At 40.2% G+C, this 17452-nt stretch overlaps 1 long non-coding RNA gene across 1 annotated transcript in view; it reads right to left on the reverse strand.

The window, feature by feature from the left end:
- Positions 1 to 16093, reverse strand: part of LOC112444734 (uncharacterized) — a 43016-nt gene extending 26923 nt beyond the window's left edge. The window contains exons 1-4 of the long non-coding RNA XR_003033082.2: positions 12514 to 16093; positions 12223 to 12348; positions 8793 to 8914; positions 4918 to 5039 (exon numbers count right to left, since the gene is read on the reverse strand). This is a non-coding gene — a long non-coding RNA (uncharacterized lncRNA). The remainder of the gene's footprint in view (positions 1 to 4917; positions 5040 to 8792; positions 8915 to 12222; positions 12349 to 12513) is intronic.
- Positions 16094 to 17452: the final 1359 nt, after the last annotated feature.

Below are 17452 nucleotides of genomic sequence, written 5' to 3' on the forward strand. Positions count from 1 at the left end.
GTGTAGTCACACACACACAAAACAATAATAACAAAATTTTTTAAAGTGTTAATTTGATAAGTTAAAACTGCCATACTGTTTTCATTTTTTATTACCAGCGAATTTGAATGTTTATATATACTAATTTACCACCAATATTTTATTCTTCTATGAACTGTCTACACATAACATACCCATTTTTCTCTGTGGCCTTAATATTTTTCTCATTGATTTGTATGAACTCTGTTAAGGTTATTGAATGTCATATTTGTGACAAATAGTTTTCACAGCTTGTTATTTATCTTTTAATTTGACATTGTTTTAAATATGTAAATATTAGTATCTATTTATATTAAAATATGACTCCCTTTCTGTTTTCATTTCTTTGTTTTCATGCTTAGAAAATGCTTCTTGTTCAGAAATCAGATGAATACTCACTAGATTTTTCCTGGATATCTTATGGCTTCATTTTTTAAAATCCTCTTTTAAAAAATATGGTGTGCCACTTGTTTTTAAAACTGAATAAAACATTTTCTTAATGACTCAGGCAGGGTTATATTTATAAACAGTGTTTAAAGTTTTGTGTCATAAGACAAAATATTCCCAGGCACGACTGAAATGGTAGAGAGAATTTTCCTCCATTCTCTGAGACCTCAGACTCTATGATTTGCTAATTCTGTGGCTAATTTTCAATTTTGATCTCTTCTCTGACATTAGGCTTTTAGCTTTCCTCCACTATTGTAGATGCAATTGTGTGTACTGTCCACCAAGTCACAATGTTCGCTACTTTAAAAGCTCATACTTAGAATAACTGTAATTGTATTACCATGAACTAGAGATATGTATAGTTGAGCCTGGGTGTGGAAGGCAGAATAATGTCCTCGCAAAGGTGTCCATGGGCTTCCCAGGTGGCACTAGTGGTAAAGAACCTGCCTGCCAATGTAGGAGACTTAACAGAAGTGGGTTCAATCCCTGGGTCAGGGAATATCCCCTGGAAGAGGGCACTTCAACCCACTCCAGTACTCTTGCCTGGAGAATTCAATGAGCAGAGGAGCCTGCTGGGCTAGAGTCCATAGGGTTGCAAAGAGTTGGACACGACTGAAGTGACAACACAAGGTGTTCATGTCCTAATTCCTAGAGACAGTATATTCAATATACTGTGCTAAACAGCAAGTGAAAATTATGATTTCTGATCAGTTGACCCGGAGAAGTGGAGATTATTCTGAATCACTGGTTGGGCTCAGTGTAATCACAGGGGTACTCGGAAGTGAAACATGGAGGTAGGAGACTCAGTGTCAGAATGATTTGATAAGAGAAAGACTCGATCAGCCATTGCTGGCTTTGATGATGGAAGAGAGCCACAACCCAAGGAATTCAGGCAGCTAGAAGTGAGATGCTGGAAAAGGCAAGCAAGTGGCTTCTCCCTGAGAATCTCCAGAAAGGAATGCAGTGTTCCTGACAGCTTGATTCTAGCCTAATGAGACCCATTTCAAACTTCTGACCCCCCAAATTATAAGAATAAGAATAAATTTGTGTTGTTTTAAGCCATGAAACTTTGTGTGATTTGTTACAGCAGCAATAAGAAAATAACATGGGGCCTAGAAGTCTATTAAACAGAAAAAAATCGCATGGGTTTCAGTGCATGACCTTGACATCTGCTATTTTGGCTGCTCTGAGGTTTTATATCCACCACTCTCCCTCCCAATTATTTCCATGGTTGCTGGAAATCCAACCTACATCTAGATCAGAGGCTAAGTAGGGCATTTTTATTTTACAAGAATTAGCCCCTATGAATTAAGTTGCAAACATTGGGTCAAAGAGTGAAGTAGAAGGAAGCTGCAGAGACAAAGTATTTTTTTTTTTTTACATTTTTATTTTTTTTTTTTTAAATTTTATTTTATTTTTAAACTTTACATAATTGTATTAGTTTTGCCAAATATCAAAATGAATCCATCACAGGTATAGACACAGTATTTTTGAAGTTTTTCAGAGAAATCACAAGGCTGGACTGTCTCCCCAGTTTGGAAGAAAGACCATCCAAGAGAAGGTCATGACCTGGGTGATAGCATCATGGTTTAATTAGCATCTGCACTGAGTCAGATAACCATCTCTGTCTTTAGGTAAAATCCCCTCTGTCTCTAAAATACTGGGTACTTCAAGAGCATGCAGTGCAAGGACTCCACATAGCAGAGTATTCTGGCAGTAGGGCTGGGAGATTAAATGGATTCTGCGCCACCAAAAGCATTGGATCCAGACTGAATGACAGAGCACAAACTAAGTCAATAAAAACTCAGGTGCTCCTCAAGAATAGTTCACAAATAAGAATAAGGGAGGATCAGGGAAGAAGGACCTGCATTGGGCAGAGGGAACTTGCCTCTAAAATGCATCAAGAAATTTCCCCAGTGGTGTAAGTAAAGACTGCACTTAGATAATGTGTTGTAATAAATGTTGAATAAGAATCTGGAGCATGTTATCTCTGTATTCCTAATGTCTACCAAAGTGTCCTACTTGTAGTAAATACTCAATAAATTCTTGTTATAAGAATGAACAAATGCATGAATTTAGTAATCCTCTGTCATCTTTAAATCCCACTCCAGGGCTAGTAACAAAGACCTAATAAAAGTTTTCAATCTTAACATAAAAGACTAATATTTACATGAAGGCCTATTCAAGTTAACTTAGGATGTAAAAAAAGTATTAATATATTGGAATTCTTTTTATTCCAAGGGAGGGAAAAAATGGACTTTCTCTGAGCTATAAGCTTTGGGGTGACAGCTGAGAAAGAAAAGCAAAATGGTTAAAAGTAGAGGATAATAATTATAGAATAGTGTCATAATTTCCCACTCCAGTACTCTTGCCTGGAGGATCCCATGGACAGAGGAGCCTGGTAGGCTGCAGACCATGGGGTTGCGAAGTGTCAGACACGACTGAGCGACTTCACTTTCACGCACTGGAAAAGGAAATGGCAACCCATGCCAGTGTTCTTGCCTGGAGAATCCCAGGAACGGTGGAGCCTGGTGGGCTGCTGTCTATGGTGTCACACAGAGCTGGACACGACTGAAGCGACTTGGCAGCAGCAGTGTCATAATTTAAAATGTAGTTTTAATAACTTAATGCATGTATGGCATTTAAAGATTAGTATCTGATGTAAATGCCCTCAATAGATTATGACTGTGATTTTACTCTTTAACATTTTTACATGCTCTCCAATAATTAAAAGGCAACGCTCAGAAAAAAATAACCCAAAACAGTATTAAATAAGGTCAAAGAATATATGGGTTTGTTAATTTATTAGAAAGAAAAGTAACTAATGGATGATGACAAGACTATCTTTACATGTATATACTGACATATAAGATATGGACAGTTACAAAAATGAGAGTATTGATTTAATATATTTTCTTGGCTGTGTTCATTACTTAAGGGATCACATAGTGAATCTACTACTAAAGTAAAGAATACTCTAAGTTTTGAACATGTTGTTTTTTTTTATATAAATAGGACACTTTAGGATAAATAAACCAAAGAAGAGGCTTAACTCAGGTCAAGAAACATTAGCACCAAGATGAAAGGTAACATACAGATCAGATACATAAGGAAATGCTGATTAAGCCATATCCTTAAGGCAATACAACTCACTTTCAAAGTACTTATTGGGGCATTTGAAGACTCATAAGGAACTGACAGCCACCCTTACCCAAAAGTAAGAAAAGATCAATCTTTCAAAAAAAGAAAATAAAAAACATAAACCAATTAAGAAAAGAAAACTCCCTCCCAATTAGAAGCTTTGATTCCATGTTTGCTGTGATGAAGGAGGAGAGCTGTCAGATCCATTCGCTGTCATCAAGAAAGTAACAGGATGGGTATAGACCCAAAGGTGTCAGTGTAGACTAACTAAATGATCTATATTGAATATGAACGACTGGGTAGCTTTCTCCTGTCTTGATTATCAAAGAAAGGTGGTAAATGTACAACTTTAAGACCACTGGGTCAGAGTTATTCCAGTACTTTCTTCTCTCCAAAGTCCCAGACATGCCAATAACCTGAGCCCTTTTTCTTGATAGAAATGTTAATACTGAGACCTAAATGATGCCATTTGGGGCTCAAATTGATTTTATAATTAACTGATGTGAGCACCATTTTCCAGCTCACATTTGTGGAAACTTACAAAGAAAAGAGTAGGTTCTTTTGTTTCTCAAAAAAAAAAAAACAAAAACAAAAACCTTTTGGGCCCTTGGAAAAGAAGTTGCTGATATGGCAGCTTGTATGGGTTCACTGATAGTTATGCCAACCAAATGCACTTTGCTTGGTTGGTGCTTCTAGAGCGTTTAGTGAAAGGAGCAGCACAGACACTGTGTATCTTGATTTCAGCAATGTTTGACAAGGTCTCTCATAATGAGCTTGTATTAACAGAAGTTGTGGCCCAGAAAGTAGAACAGCTGATGGACTGTTCTTTCAATGGCCGAGGAATGTTGAGTAGTGAGCTCACCAGGAGGGAGTCTCTTCTCTTAATGTTTCAAGGGAATATCATCTTAATATTTTTATAAAATATTCAGATGAAGCCTGGATTAGATACCCCAGCATGCTTAATACCATTGGGAAGAGTTATCCATTCATGATCGTGGTGGCAACCAGGCAAAGGGAAAAGAGGAGTCCCAGGGAGCATTATTATTAATAATTTGGGCCCTTGGGAGGTGTTTTCCAAATCTGCCTGCATATCAGAAACACCTGGGACCGTGTTGAAAAATATAAACACTCAAGGCATTGCGTCAGACCTGCTTAACTAGAATTTCAAGTGATAAAGTCCTGGCATTTGTATTTTAAAAAAAAAAGACTACCAAGGAGATTCAGAGGCAATCAGTCCAACTCCCAACTTTCAGAACCACTGTATCAATGGTATTTAGTGATAGTTTTTCCAGGGTCATAAACGGTCCCTACCTGGTAGTCTAGAGATCTTCATGGGCTTTTGAATTATGAGAAAATCCTTCCCTACACTCTGGTTCCATCCATCCTTGTCTCTTCCTCATGGGGCAGGGCAGGGGAGAGGAGGAGCACAGCACCTGGTAAAGAAAGCACAGGCTGATGTCAGCCAGATTTGGAGTCAAGCCTTGCTTCTGTGACCTACTGCCTGTGCAAGGGGGTCTATGCCTCCAATGCCTCTCTTAAATTGCAAGGATTTAGCGAGACACACATGTAAATTTCTGCCTGGTACATAGTTGTCAGTTAATGCCAGCTATTATTGTTAATAGATTGTTCAGCAAAGTCCTCAGTTCTGTTGATCTGAAATCTGCACTTTTAGAAAAACATGCCTTTTTAAAATATTTATTTTTCTTTATTTATTTGGCTGTGCCAGGCCTTGGTTGCATCATGTAATATCTTTGATTTTCACTGCAGCATGTCAGATCTTTAGTTGCAGCATGTGAGATCTAGTTTCCCAAAAAGGAATCAAACCTGGGCTCCCTGGAATGGGAGCTTGGTCTAGCCACTGGACCACAAGGGAAGTCCCAGAACTGCCTTTTATGCAGCCCTGTCCAGAGAAGGGAAGAAGCCACCATATATTGACCATCAACTGTGTGCTGGGCACAAGGTCTGTCTCAGATCTAATCTGATTTCCTTCCTTGTCACCAAAACCCTCATTTTCGCACATGAGGAACTTGAGGCTCAGAGAGGTTAAATGACTTCCCCAAGTCACCCAGCTAGAAAGGGTCAGATACCAATAATTTGGCTAATAAACTTGCACTGAGGTTTCCCCATGGCATTTTTTTAATGGTTAATATAAGGAGTGGAGAAAGCGTTGCCCTTTAAAAAATCTAAAGAAAGACATTTAGAAACTGCGAGGGAGGGGGGAAGTCACACCACCTACATTCTCCATTATCTGAACACTCAGCAATTAGCCAGAGGAAAAGCCCTACAAACAGGTGGTTATTGCTCACTGGCTTTCCCTGTTTTTCACACACATGCACACACACACACACCCCCCACAAAGATCCCTGGCCACTTTATTTAAAATTACAATATCTCCCCCATACCACTCTTATTTCTTCCCTTGCTTTATTTTTCTTCTTATTCCTTAATCACTATCTCACATATTGTCATTTTGGTTATTTATGTTCTTTACTGGGACTCTTCCCCCCTAGAGGGTTAGCTCCTTGAGGGAAGGAATTTTTGTCTATTTTGTTTATTCCAACATACACATGCCTAGAACAGGGAGGCACACATTGACACTCTATAAATGTCTATGGCATGAATGAATGAAAATGGATGGATGGGTGAATGAATAAAAAGTCTTAAAGTATCAATCATAAGAGTTGAAAGTAATTATAATCTTTTTAAATAGCTGCATTGTTCTGGTTTTCTTTTTTTTTATTGTCACCCTGTTTATTTATTTATTTATTTAATTTTTTATTAATGTTTTTATTTTTTTTAATTTTATTTTATTTAACTTTACAATATTGTATTGGTTTTGCCATTATCAAAATGAATCTGCCACAGGTATACATGTGTTCCCCATCCTGAACCCTCCTCCCTCCTCCCTCCCCATACCATCCCTCTGGGTCATCCCAGTGCACCAGCCCCAAGCATCCAGTATCGTGCATCGAACCTGTACTGGCGACTCGTTTCATATACGATATTATACATATTTCAATGCCATTCTCCTGGCTTTCTGTTATAAATATGTATTATTTGTATAATAATGGTTTTCAAAAATGTTACTTCAATTGTCCAGGTTATTAATGATTTAAAGCTGAAGTGAGAACAAAGATAGGACTGGGGTTGTCTTCTCGAGGCCAGATGTGATGGATATTTTCCACAGGCCCCTCAAATCCACACTCCATCCTTCCTCACTGTTCTATGCCCTGAGATGTTGACCTCTTTGAACTGCATCAACAGGCTCTGGACCTCTGGTTTCCAGCTGGGTAAAGAATGAGGCTGGGCTATTTGTCACCAGTCTCTCTGGTTGCTGCAGATGGACTGTGTCCCTCTACTTGGAGGCCCCAGTACATTAGGCACCTTCTCCTTACCCCTAATCTCTCTAGGTTCTATAACTGCTCCCACTCTTGTCTCCCTCAGGCCAAGGAATGTAACAGCTCACCATTTTGCATGACCTGAATGCATCGCTTCCTTTGCTGGATCATCTCAACTCTGCCCACACCTTTAAAATAGTGCCTTTATTAAATCTTCCTCAATTACCCAGTTAGGTATGCCACCAGTTCTTTATTGGATTTCTGACTGATAGAAAATGGGGATTGTGCTCACAGTTAGGGGAGCTGAATCCTAATACCAGTTTCACTACTGGTTTGCTCAAGGCTACCAACCACAGTTCCTTCATCTGAAAACAAAAAATTAGGGAAGACAACCTTCAACATTCTGTGATTCTTAAGCCCTTTGCATAGAGAACCAAGTAGTTACTTCCCCACTGGTTAGAAAGTGTTAACTTGATCCAGATTCTGAAAAGGACCAGTCTTCCAGGAACTTAGTCACAAGGGTTGTAGCTATACTGCTCATGATAAAGCTGAGCTCAGCAATTATAAAGCCAGAAAAATCCAGGCCCATCTTTGCCCTCACTACAGCTTAAAATCAGTAATTTCCTAGAAAATTAAGGCTACAATTTTTAAACTATTATTATACAAATAACACATATTTATAGTAGAAAAACAAGAATTTGCAGCTATATGAGGATATCAAGCCAGTCAATCCTAAAGAAAATCAATCCTGAATATTCATTGGAAGGACTAATGCTGAAGCTGAAGCTCCAATACTTTGGCCACCTGATGCAAAGAGCTGACTCATTGGAAAAGACCCTGATGTTGGGAAAGACTGATGGCAAAAGGAGAAGTGAATGGCAAAGGCTGAGATGGTTAGGTAGCATCACTGACTCAATGGACATGAATTTGAGCAAACTCTGGGGGATAGTGAAGGACAAAGGAGCTTGGTGTGCTGCAGTCCCTGGGGTCACAAAGAGACACAACTTAGCAGCTGAACAACAACAAAGAATTGATAATTACTTTCAACATTTGCAATTGACACCTTTCGAGATTTTTTCCTATTCATTCCTATTCCACAAATCCTATCCTATTCCAAATCATATCCTATTCCACAAATATTTACTGAATGCCAGTATATGCCTGGCTTCTAGGCATGTGCATAGTGTTGCATTATTGTGAAGTAGTTGTGTAGCCAAACCTGAGTTCTGGAGGCTGCTTCGGTTCTCCTCTTTGCCTAAGTATAATATCTGAAGAACTATGTAATTCCTGTTTTTCGGGCAGTGGGTACACATGACACTTAAGTTCCCCGAAGGGTGAATTTCTTTTTGTCTTGGTCTGGTAGGACCAAGTTGAACCTTCCTGCCATTTGACTTAGCTTCCTTGTCTTAGACACAGCTTTTGCCAGAAAGCTTTCTCTATCACCAAACCAAAATTGTCGACAATAAAAACAAATGAGGAATAAAAAGACCCTTCCAGGAAGTGGGAATTATTTATCCAAATAACACTGGAGGTTTTGAAGTAGTATGTTTGAAAGTCAGAGTAGCTTCAAGGTAGTGAAAGCCTTCATCTAGTGTGACTAGAAAAGTAAACCTGCCCAAGCCGAAGAAGCCACACACACACTAGCTATGGACAGAAGTAGGATAGGGCTCTCTAACTCCTGTCTTCACTTCATCTCATCTTCACCAGTGAAGGACAGTTTTGTTTTATTTTGAAAAACACTACAACAACGTTATACTCTGAGAAGCAATAAGGTTAGCAAAAAGTGCATTTGTCTTTCTTATTGACAGTCTATTAATCTTTTGAAGACTATCAAAGACCTAGGCTTACTTTAATGAGAGCAGAAAAGAGCTAGCATGGTCCCACAAGGATGAAATCAGGACTGATCATCACTTCATTTCGACCATTCAAGGCTTCTCAGAGGGCAAATATAGTCACTGCTGGAAAGGTGTCTGTAACATAATAATGGTTCATGAAATTTTGTTAATAAATTAATGAGTGAATAAATTATTCTTAGTTCAGTTCAGTTTAGTCATTCAGTCATGTCCGACTCTTTGCGACCCCATGAACCGCAGCATGCCAGGCCTCCCTGTCCATTACCAACTCCTGGAGTTTACACAAACTCATGCCCATTGAGTCGGTGATGCCATCCAACCATCTCATCCTCTGTCGTCCCTTTCTCCTCCTGCCCTCAATCCTACCCAGCATCAGGGTCTTTTCCAATGAGTAAACTCTTCGCATGAGGTGGTCAAAGTATTGGAGTTTCAGCCTCAACATCAGTCCTTCCAATGAACACCCAGGACTGATCTCTTTTAGGATGGACTGGTTGGATCTTCTTGCAGTTCAAGGGACTCTCAAGAGTCTTCTCCAACACCACAGTTCAAAAACATCAATTCTTCGGCGCTCGGCTTTCTTTACAACTTTCACATCCATACATGACTACTGGAAAAATCATAGCCTTGACTAGAGGGACCTTTGTTGGAAAGTAAGTTCTCTGCTTTTTAATACGCTGTCTAGGTTGGTCATAACTTTCCTCCTAAGGAGTAAGTGTCTTTTAATTTCATGGCTGCAATCACCATCTGCAGTATTTTGGAGCCCAAAAAAATAAAGTCTGACACTGTTTCCACTGTTTCCCCATCTATTTCCCATGAAGTGATGGGACTGGATGCCATGATCTTTGTTTTCTGAATGTTGAGGATTAAGTCAATTTTTTCACTCTCCTCTTTCACTTTCATCAAGAGGCTCTTTAGTTCTTCACTTTCTGCCATAAGGGTGGTGTCATCTGCATATCTGAGGTTATTGATATTTCTCCCAGCAATCTTGATTCCAGCTTGTGCTTCTTCCAGCCCAGCGTTTCTCATGATGTACTCTGCATGTAAGTTAAATAGGCAGGGTGACAATATACAGCCTTGACATACTCCTTTCCCTATTTGGAACCAGTCTGTTGTTCCATGTCCAGTTCTAACTGTTGCTTCCTGACCTGCATACAGATTTCTCAAGAGGCAGGTCAGGTGGTCTTGTATTCCCATCTCTTTCAGAATTTTCCACAGCTGATTGTGATCCACACAGTCAAAGGCTTTGGCATAGTCAATAAAGCAGAAATAGATATTTTTTTGGAACTCTCTTGCATTTTCGATGATCCAGCATATGTTGGCAATTTGATCTCTGGTTCCTCTGCCTTTTCTAAACCCAGCTTGAACATCTGGAAGTTCATGGTTCACGTACTGTTGAAGCCTGGCTTGGAGAATTTTGAGCATTACTAGCATGTGAGATAAGTGCAATTGTGTGGTAGTTTGAGCATTCTTTGGGACTGAAATAAAAACTAACCTTTTCCAGTCCTGTGGCCACTGTTGAGTTTTCCAAATTTGCTGACATATTGAGTGCAGCACTTTCACAGCATCATCTTTTAGGCTTTGAAATAGTTCAGCTGGAATTCCATTACCTCCATGAGCTTTGTTTGTAGTGATGCTTCCTAAGGCCCACTTGACTTCACATTCCAGGATGTCTGGCTCTAGGTGAGAGATCACACCATTGTGATTATCTCTGGGTCATGAAGATCTTTTTTGTACAGTTCTTCTGTGTATTCTTGCCACCTCTTCTTAATATCTTCTGCTTCTCTTCGGTCCATACCTTTTCTGTCCTTTATTGAGCCCATCTTTGCATGAAATGTTCCCTTGTTATCTCTAATTTTCTTGAAGAGATCTCTAGTCTTTCCTATTCTGTTTTCCTCTATTTCTTTGCATTGATTGCTGAGGAAGGCTTTTTTTATCTCTCCTTGCTATTCTTTGGAACTCTGCATTCAGATGGTATATCTTTCTTTTTCTCCTTTGTTTTTTGTTTCTCTTCTTTTCACAGCTATTTGTAAGGCCTCCTCAGATAGCCGTTTTGCTTTTTTGCATTTTTTTTTTCTTGGGGATGGTCTTGCTCCCTGTCTCCTATACAATGTTATGAACCTCCATCCATAGTTCATTAGGCACTCTATCAAATCTAGTCCCTTAAGCCTATTTCTCACTTCCACTGTATAATCATAAGGGATTTGATTCAGGTCATACCTGAATCACCTAGTGGTTTTCCCCACTTTCTTCAATTTAAGTCTGGATTTGGCAATAAGGAGTTCATGATCCGAGCCACAGTCAGCTCCCGATCTTGTTTTTGCTGACTGTATAGAGCTTCTTCACCTTTGGCTGCAAAGAATATAATCAATCTGGTTTTGGTGTTGACCATCTGGTGATGTCCATGTACAGAGTCTTGTCTTATGTTGTTGGAAGAGGGTGTTTGCTATGACCAGTGTGTTCTCTTGACAAAACTCTATTAGTCTTTGCCCTGCTTCATTCTGTACTCCAAGGCAAAATTTGCCTGTTACTCTAGGTATTTCTTGACTTCCTACTTTTGTATTACAATCTCCTATAATGAAAAGGACATCTTTTTTGGGTGTTAGTTCTAAAAGGTCTTGTAGGTCTTCATAGAACCGTTCAACTTCAGCTTCTTCAGCATTCCTGGTCAGGGCATAGACTTGGATTACTGTGATATTGAACGGTTTGCCTTGGAAATGAACACAGGTCATTCTGTTGTTTTTGAGATTGCATCTAAGTACTGCATTTCAGACTCTCTTGTTGACTATGATGGCTACTCCATTTCTTCTAAGGGATTCCTGCCCACAGTAGTAGATGAAATGGTCATCTGAGTTAAATTCCCCCATTCTAGTTCATTTTAGTTTGCTGATTCCTAGAATGTCAACGTTCACTCTTGCCATCTCCTGTTTGACCACTTCCAATTTGCCTTGATTCATGGACCTGACATTCCAGGTTCCTATGCAATATTTCTCCTTATAGCATTGGACCCTGCTTCTATCACCAGTCACATCCACAGCTGGGTGCTGTTTTTGCTTTGGCTCCATCCCTTCATTCTTTCTGGAGTTATTTCTCCACTGATCTCCAGTAGCATATTGGGCACCTACCAACCTGAGGAGTTCATCTTTCAGTGTCCTATCTTTTTTCTTTTTCATACTGTTCATGGGGTTTTCAAAGCAAGAATAGTGAAGTGGTTTGCCATTCCCTTTTCCAGTGGACCACATTCGGTCAGACCTCTCCAGCATGACCTGTCCTTCTAGGGTGGCCCCACATGGCATGGCTTAATTTTATTGAGTTAGACAAGGCTGTGGTCCATGTGATCAGATTGGTTAGTTGTCTGTGATTATGGTTTCTGTCTTCCCTCTGACGCCCTCTCTCCGCGCCTACCCTCTCACTTGGGTTTCTATTACCTCTCTTCATGGCTGCTCCAGCAAAGCACAGCTGCTGCTCCTGACCTTGGACGTGGGGTAGCTCCTCTGGGCAGATCCTGCACCACACAGCTGCTGCTCCTGCGCCACGCAGCCATATTTTAACATCTAGTATTTAACAATATTTGACATTTATCAACAATGTTTTGAATTTATGGGGTATAAACAGAATAGGAAAGAAACAGGAGAAGGTGAAGGAGAAGGGGAGTCCTGGAGTACAAGTTGGACTTCACAGAACACAGGACAACTTGCTCGGTCTTGTGCCAGACTCACCTGTAAAGTGGGATGACGGTAACTCCCCATACGTCTGTTGTGAGTTTTATTTATTTACTTATTTTGGCTGTGCTGGGCCTTTGTTGCAACATGTGAGACCTTTAGTTCCATCCTGTGGGATCTAGTTTCCTGAAAAGGTATCAGACCAGGGCCCCCTGCATTGGGAGCATGAAATCTTAGCCACTGGACAACAAGGTAAGTGTTGTGAGTTTTAAATGAGTTAATTATGTAAAATGCTTATAACAGGACCTGGCACATGGTAAATTATCAATAAACATTAGCTATTACCCACCACTCCTCCCCCTTCTCCTCCTCCTTCTCTCCATACACTCAAGGAAATTTCCTGATCTGCCCCCTAGAAATTTTGTCCTCCTGCTGGTAATCTACTGTGTCTGTGGACCCTTCTACATATTACAGGATATACTGATGGTGTTTCACAATATCTACATTACAGACATTTGAAAATTTTAAATAAACTTGATACTGAAATAAGCTTCACTTGACAATGATCCCATCTCAGACATTCCTCTCAGGCCAAATATTGTCACTGAGCAAAGAGAACAGTGAAGCAACATGGCCACAGTCAATCTGGTGACTGAAAAGGTTTAGGTTCTTACTCTCATTCATTCAACAGATATTTATTAAATGGCAGGAACACCAGAAAGGAACTAGACATTGATCTTGTCTTAAAGAAGCTTCCATCAGAGGATAGTAAAAAATCAGACAGAGATTGTCAATATGGGTAGAAAATGATGTGGGCCACAGAGAAGCACAGCTAGATTGCTATGGACCTCTAGTGTCAGGAGAGGCTGGCTTCTGTTGGGGACTCAAGAAAAGAGAGTGCCATTCACACAGATACATGTCACCAATGCCTGCCATGCGTAGTGACTCAAACCATCCTAAAACAGTTACCTTGAGCATAAGGATCTGATCTTTGCCTAGGCGGTTTTACTCTCTAGAATTGTAGTGCAGGCCAAGTATGTCATGCCATATACCTTTATACCAGCCATCCTACCACCAGCACCACAAATCTCCCAGCCACTGCAGAATGCATCCAGAACTGGATCTTGAATATTCCCATTGCATGCCCCTTGTTCTTCAGGGTCCATGGGTGGCAGCAGGCCAGTCCTCAAAGGAGAGCTCACCAACAGCATGGGCATCACAAATTTGACACAAGGGACCTCTGAAGTCATGAATGTGTTCTGCCTGTGTTTAAAACTGTGGCCCTTGGCATCGTGTATACTCAGTCAATGGTAGTAATCAGTCAGTGGCTTTAACCAGCTCAATTAAAACAAAACCTCAATAACTGACTAGGCAACTGCAAAGGTTAATGAAGCTTCACTTTGGTCAACACATTGAAACTTCTATGAATGGCATCAGCTAGAATTGTGCTGAGTGTAATCTGTTCACCAAAACTTGGAGGGCCTGACTAAGAAAGCCACAGGGCTTTAACAGCTTGACTTACCAGGCAAAAGAACAAACATTTTTAGATAAAACATACTGCAAAGAAATAATGAAATTTGTTTCAGGTTTTAAGCATGCCAATTGCAAAGATGTATATATGTGGTTTTGTGCACATCTTTCCAAGTTGCATCTTTGTCAATATAATATCATCTTACATTGGTAAATGATTGTGTGATTTGGGTAACACTTTAGTCTCTTACAAGATGATATTCTGGAAAGGTCAGCACTGTGCCAACTCACTCACAACCTCTTCTGAGGGGATCCACCCTGCCCACACTTCCTGCCAAAGGGGCAGGCCCAGGAAGCCATGCTTAATACTCAGAGCCCTACCTCCTCTGTCCACAAATGATTGGCTGTAGCTCAGGCACCAGTACACAAACCATAGACTGGTCAGGGAGTTCTAGTTTGCCCTTGAAGATGGGACCAATCAGATTCTCTCTTAGGGCCCTGAGCATGAAGAAAAATAGCCATCATTTAGTGCTAGGACCAGATGAAGTGGATATATAGCATGTTACTTAATCATAGAAATCAAAGATCCATGAACTCCTGCTGCTGAAGGCCTGGGAGCCTTCTTGAATCTAGAGTCAACTTTGAGCTCCAGGCTCTTTGAGGCCAACATTTAATACAGTTCTGGTTCTTGGATTTCCACATTCCTTCATCATCTTAAAATAAAGTGATGTAATACAATATGCTAAAGCCCTTCATCTTGAGTTGGCTTAAATGGCTATCTGTTCTTGCAAGTAAAATAGCCAAACCAAAACCAATGGGAAATTAAAACTGGGTCCCAAATGAATGCTCAGGCCACAAGGCCTTCTAAAGAAATCTCAAGAAGAAAGGCAAACTGACAATGTCTTAGCCATTACTGGGAAGGCAATAGAAACCAAAAAAAGAAAAAAGGGAACTGAAAGCCTTTAAAGACGATTTGGAAAGTTTGTGTATGCCACCTTAATGTGTATGCAGTGACTTGTAGAAGCAGCACCATGAATGGAGAAGACATAGTCTTACTGAGTTCTCTCTCATGAGCGAAACCAACCAAACTTAAAATAGATGATGAATGACTGCTGGTTATGAGACATGCTAAATGCACAGGAATCACAAATGATTGAAGCCAATTCACAAGAAAAACAGGACAATAATATTTGACGCAGCCTCAAAAGCAGGTGCTTGGTTTAGGGTGTGTCTATATGGCCCTCGTTTTTGTTTCCACTCAACTTTGGAAACTAAATGACACTGCTGTCTATTTTAAAATGGAAATGTATTGGTTCATATAGACTGTGTCTAAATAAAAGGCAGTTTCCACATAGCTCCTCAGTGGTAGCATTTCTTGTCCAAAGATATTTCATGGTTTGGGATTCAATATAATTTAGCCACTGTCTAAATATTCCAATTGATTTAGAAAGTGAATTATTATCATTTTTTATCTATGAAGACATTCCACTAGTTAAAAAAATAAACTACTTGTGAACTGAAGTTTTCACTACTTGAACGTGCTTTTCTATACCTGTATTAAATAAATTGTGTCTTCTTTCCTGGGGGAAGCAATGTGGGGAAGTAGCTAACTGATGGACTTTGGAAACAGATCAGCCTGAGTTCAAATCCAGGTTCAGTGATTTTCTTTTTTTTTTTTCTTTTTTCCTAGTCTTGTGACCTTGGGCAAGTTAGTCCTGCAGTTTCTTTATCTGTCAGATAAGTATGATGATAATAATAGTACAAACTTTACAGGATGTACAAATTAAATGAATTAAGATAGATAAAGTGCTTAAACCCATGCCTGGTAGTTTATTTTCTATAAATAATCTAAAAATGTTTACTACTATTATGTGTCCAACTTTCACCAAACTCAGAAAATAAGTCATTGAGTGCATGCAAATATTGTCCTAGGAATGTACTTTTGTAATCTTGTTTAAAATTCACAATTGGAGGGTAGAAATTACTATCCCAATTTTATAGAAGTAGAATAAACCTCATTCACTGATTTGCTAAAGGTTGCCTGGTAATATATGGTAGAGCCAGTATCTGTGAATTTACATGTTAATCCAATCCACATGTTTTTTTTATTGAGTACTGGTTACACACTGGGAACTTCCTAGGTGGCACTGGTGGTTAAAAAAAAAAAAAAAAAAAAAAACCTGCCTGGCAATGAAGGAGACAGAAGAGACCTGGGTTCAATTCCTAGGTTGGGAAGATCCCCTGGAGGAGGAAATGGCAACCCACTCCAGTATTCTTGCCTGGAGAATCTCATGGACAGAGGAGCCTGGCTGGGGTACAGTCCATAGGGTCACAAAGAGTCGGGACATGACTGAAGCAAACCCCTTGCCTGGGTGCTGAAATATAGACAGGCATCAAGCAGACATAAATCCTTGCCTTCATGGAGCTAACCTTCAGTTAGAGGAGACAATCAAAAATGGGAAGAGGGGAGGAAGCAGGACTGTGTGTTTGTTGCAGGGTGGATGCAGTTCAGAATGCAGTTGTGGATATAACAGATAACCAGGGAAGGTCTCACTGAAGAGAGGATGTTTGAGGAAAGGCCTAAGAGAAGAAAGGAAACCATGGAGTAGCTAAAGGGGAAGCTTCTGGGCAGCATAAAGAGTATGTGCAAAGTCTCTGAGGCAGGAGTGTGTCTGGTATGTTCCAGGAACAGCAAAAGGTGACTGAAAGAGGAAAAAAAGAGGAAACAACAGGCAATGTATCTGCCTGCTAAAGCAGGAGATGCAGGGGACACGGGTTTGATCCCTAGGTTAGGAAGATCCCCTGGAGAAGGGAATAGCAACCCACTCCAGTATTCTTGCCTGGAAAATCCCATGGACAGAGGAGCCTGGCAGGCTACAGTCCAGGGGCCCACAAAGAGTTGGACATCACTGAGAGCAAAAGCAATGATAGGAGATGAGGTAGAAGAGGGGAGGGCTTGACTGATATTGATATTTGCTTAAGAGACCCCCTCATCTCAACCATGTTTATATTAACTAGGGTTTTGCCTCCACAAAGGCAGCATATATTAAGAGGCCACTGATGGAAGAGTCCCCCCTTTGGAAAGGACATCTCCATCCTGTAGAGAGGAAAACCCAGGCCTTGTGTTAGTAGTCAGGTAGTTCGTCAGAACTGAAACTACATAACCAGCATGCCCCCGCCCAATCCCTCCACTGGCTGGAAGCAACCATGACGATGGTGCTCAGAGCCCTTGCAGAGGTGTGCTGTGGTCTCTCTGAGCTCATCACAGCACCTTCCTATGCAAGAGTTTCAATTCAAGGTCATTTTTGGTTCCTTTTCAGTAGCAGACTCAACCAGATCTATTCATGTATAGGAACAGTGCAAACACATTAATAGCCAGACCCCAGTGGGAGTTTTATTTTCCATTTCCTCCTCCCCCATATTTATTTGTTTCTTCATCTCCTCTGTGCAGTAAAGGTGACCTTGCATGACATTTTCAGATGAAACTTACAAAGGTAGGGGGAGAATGGGAGGATGTTACCCTGTG

The sequence above is a fragment of the Bos taurus genome, chromosome 28 (assembly GCF_002263795.3).
Source record: "Bos taurus isolate L1 Dominette 01449 registration number 42190680 breed Hereford chromosome 28, ARS-UCD2.0, whole genome shotgun sequence".
NCBI classification, from domain to species: Eukaryota; Metazoa; Chordata; class Mammalia; order Artiodactyla; family Bovidae; genus Bos; species Bos taurus.